Source organism: Alligator sinensis, unplaced genomic scaffold, assembly GCF_000455745.1.
Source record: "Alligator sinensis unplaced genomic scaffold, ASM45574v1 scaffold56_1, whole genome shotgun sequence".
NCBI classification, from domain to species: Eukaryota; Metazoa; Chordata; order Crocodylia; family Alligatoridae; genus Alligator; species Alligator sinensis.
The window spans coordinates 1,363,891-1,368,266 of NW_005841960.1; positions in this window are offsets into that span (position 1 = coordinate 1,363,891).

Below are 4,376 nucleotides of genomic sequence, written 5' to 3' on the forward strand. Positions count from 1 at the left end.
GCTGAGAGAGATCAGAAGGGAAATAGCAGTAAGTGATGACACCTGCAAGGCATGGGGCATGGCATAGGGACATACTAGAGCCATGAAATTAGGCCCATGAGGCAGTGACCACAGATACCTCATGGTCATTAGTAAAAGCAGATTGGGAAGTCCTGGGTCAGCCTCCCTTGTATAAAAGTAATTAAACCAAGGTATGGTGGGTGATAGAAGGGGTGACTGCCCACAGTGAGCAGAGTGAGCAAGGGCAGAAGGGATTTCAAGGGTTTCACAGCCACCCCTGGAGAAACACCCTGCTGCAGTCTTTGCTTAGGCAGTTAGAACCTCTGCTGTGAAAGAGAAGATGCAACTCCAATTCCACTTTAATAGACTGGTAAAAAGGATAATACTTGGAGTAAAGCAGTTAAATATCTCACTCCCCAGTCTAGGAATACTTGATGCAACCTCACTATTTGCCACCATGTCCAGCAGAGAACAGATATGGCAAATTTCATTGATATTTCTGCTAAAGTACTGAACAGTTAATAGCAATATTTCCCTTTGCCTTTAGACTGAAGGATCAATTCTGGCATTGAGTTGAATGGGGTCAACCTTGAGTCCTTACTTTGCAGTGTTACTGTTACAGCTATCTGCAGCCTCAAGCAAGCATCAAATTTCTGTCATATTTTAAAAGATTACCTTTGTAACCATGATAAGATCTAGAGCAGAAAGCCTAGATTCACTGAGACATTCTGCCTGGCCTGGGCCACTCCAGTGATTCAAAGCAACCATAAACCTGTCCTAACCAGCCAGTTAATTCCAACATATGGCTGCTTTACATCATTCCAAAGTAGAAGAACAGGTTGATAAATTTGTCCCTCTGTTTGGTTTGGAAATGAAACTTAAAAATAATCTGCAATTATTTTGCAATGTACATGGATACATAATAATATTATACATAAGGCTCTGCTTATATCCCAGTTGTGCTATTCTTCAAAAATATTCTGTAGGTGCATGTTCCACTTCCGCCTTTTAATGCAGATGCACAGGGCCTATTTAGTGAAACAAACACTTTGAAAATGCAGCCCATACGAATTTCTCATATCCTTTATGGCCTAAATAATCAAATAAACATAACATGGGTGAATGCGGAGCAAGGAAGTATGTTGATAATTACACATATATATTTCTTTTTAAGAAATTGTTCTCATTTTTAAAAAAAATGAATGGATTATGTAAGGCAGTATAGAAATTAAGAGCACTATGCATAGATGTAGGCAGCCTCAAATAAGATTCATTCTGAAAAATGATAATGTGTTAATCTACTGTAGTCAGACACAAGCATGATAAACAGCTTCTCTTTATGAATAGAAAAATAACGTATTTCTGTTCCTAATGAGAGGGTTTTCAATACAATGCAACTTCTGAAAGACCTGTTTTAATGAGACTATTTTTAGCCCTTATTTTTCATGTATTGAAGGGAGAGAAGATGCCAAATAGGAACAATCCAGTAAGCTGAACAAAAACAAAGGGGGAAATAATTTGGCAGTGACAGACGGAGTCTTATTTTACATATCTGTGATGGATATGGTTTGAACTCCTACTGCTTTTTATATCATGTATTGGAAACATTTTTTCCTCTCAGGAAAAAACAGGAGGAAACTTAATCATTAAAACAGTAAATAAATGAAAAGTCCCAGGAGATTTTATCTTCATCGTTGTAGGTATAGCATCAAAATAAATGTAGCATCTGGGAAAGAACCATAGTGCAAGTATATACAATACAGTCTGTGTTATATACATTTATTAAAATGCAGCATTGGATTTTAGCCCATGAATTTCCTTTCAAATAATCTTAACTGTCTCTGGCAATCTAGATACACCCTGGCATTTGAACTTCACAGTAATGGGTTGCTATATCTTTGTGGTGAACTAGGATAAATTAATTCAGTTAACTGTTGAGTGACACTTTTAGGAGCCTAAGGGTATTAGTAACCAGATACCACTGAATTTCAGTACAGCTTGGGGCTCAGATCCTATTCCACTTATACATCTTAGGTGTCTAAGGGCAACCCTGTTTAGGTCCCTGGAAAAGAATTAACGCGTACTTTTGTAACATACCTGCATGTTAACCTGAAGATTAAAATCACAAAAAATAGTGAGAAAAAGGATGATTAGCAATAGAGATTGTCCAATTAAGTGGATCATCTGCACCAGGGTATGTCCCAGCAGAGTGGATCCACTTCATTAAGCAAAACCACACATTGCCCATTGTCCTGCCCATTGATGCTGTGGGATAACATGCAACATGTTCTCCCAGGGCTTGAGGTCCCAGTCTTGCATACCCCAGGAATCCTCAAGCCTTCTGCCCAGCTTTCCCTGTTTATTAAGACATCCCCAAAATTTCTGGGAATGCATCTGGGTAAGTGGGGAAAGTCAGTTTTCTCACTTACCCAGCTGTGCCCTGGAGATCCTGAGACTCTTAGTAATCAGGGAAACCCCAACTTTCCCCTCTTACACAGATGTGCCCTGAGATTCCCCAGGTATGTCTTTTTAAGTGGGAAACCTAGGTAGGCTCTCCTAGGGCTTCAGGAGTCCAATCATGGAGAGGATTTCCCAGGATGCACAGGATCAGGCCCCTCAAAGCCCTGATCCCTTGCCCAGGTCAACTCTCCTGCCATAAAGCAAAATAGATGTCCACCACAATAAAGCAACACAAATTATTACTACTTTCCTATGCAGCCACAAATTTGTGGCATGACTAAAGGTGTGGGCATCTGTAGAGTAAAAGAAGGCAATTCCTGTTTCCAGCCTGAGGTCTATTGGTTTAAATTGTCATCTTGCTTAGTTTGTTCTCTAGTTTCCTCCATGTCCTTCTTTGGTTTGAATACTCTTCGTTTATTCTCCTGTCTTTCTTTGATATCTGCAGACAGAATAGGAAACACCTGCAGTACATTTCCTTCACTTGTCTCCACTACATAAGATCAAGGATCTACCTCATGAGTGACATTTGCATCCTTCATCCATGTTTTACAATTGTACATACATACCCTGTTGGGGTAGCCAAGGTTCTAGTTCTCTGACTCCTTTTCTTTGTATTTATCATGTCTTGAAAGCGTTTATGTTATTTTTTTTTAATTTCTTGTCAGCAATTCCCAAATTAGGTGTCTGGTTTTAAGTTTCCTGATAAATAAGGTTGCTTGCAGATGTTTAAAAAACAATTCCCCACCCCCACCCCACCTCCAACTGCATTACCAGATAAAGCAGCATGTAACTTCGACCCAGCTCCCCAGTGTTTGTATAGATCAGACATTTCAGCAGAGCTTTTTGGCACTTTTATCTAAAGCTGGGTCAATCAGCTATTAAATAAAAGCACCATAAAAGCCCCATTAAAGCACCAAATCTATACAGACATTGGGTGAGCCGGGTCAAAGTAATGCATTGCCTCTTTTGGGCATGCGCTGGGGCTCAGCTTAGGAGTGCTCTAAGTTTAAAGTAAAATACTTGTTTTTTCTTTCTTTTTTTTTTTAATGTCTGCCTGCATGCAGCCTAAGATCTCAGCTGGCAAAAACCCTTATTTCAAAAGAGATGCTCTATAATTTAGTAATGCCAGGTAAGGATCTCTGTGAGACTCCTCTGCCTTTTTTAGCATCTCTTTTATTATCTTGACACCATTTTTCTACAAGTCAATTAGGCTGTGAATATCTTGAGCTAGAGCCAATGTGTATAAATCCATATTCATTTGCAAAGCACTTGAATTTATACTTATCAAAGTGTAGACCATGGTCAGATCTGACCACAGCTTGGGATGTCATGTTTGGCAAAGATAAATGTTGTGTGTACTCTGGTGTGTGCTTTGCAGATGTGTTCTCAAGTCTTGCATTTTCCAGATAATCAAATAGTCTAAAATCAATATCCCCCCTCCCCTGGCTGTTCTGCTTGAATATTCTGTATTTTTGACAGAAATATGTTTTCTAATGTCTATATTCATTAGTGGCCAGCACAGAGTTTTTTAGTCTTTCTTTTGCATTTCTTTATACCCAAGTATCCATCATTATTCTTTGCAACAGATCTTCCTGTAATACTTTAGAAATTACAGACTCCCCCCCCCCCCCAAAAAAAAAAAAAAAAAAAAAAAAAAGAGCCACGTACCATGACAGTTCTGCTTCAAACTGGTAATAAGGACTTGATAAGTACTTTTCAGGCCATCCTGCATTAATGGCTCATGATAATATTTGTAAAGACTGATCTTGTGTCATGGCATCTGCAAATACAGTCCTTATTTTATCAGAAGCTAGGAACAATTCCTTTAACAGATTAATATGCACAACTCTGGATTTGGTTCTATTTCTCTTCATTCAAAAGCTCATAACAGAATATCTGCCACCATTAACTCTTTC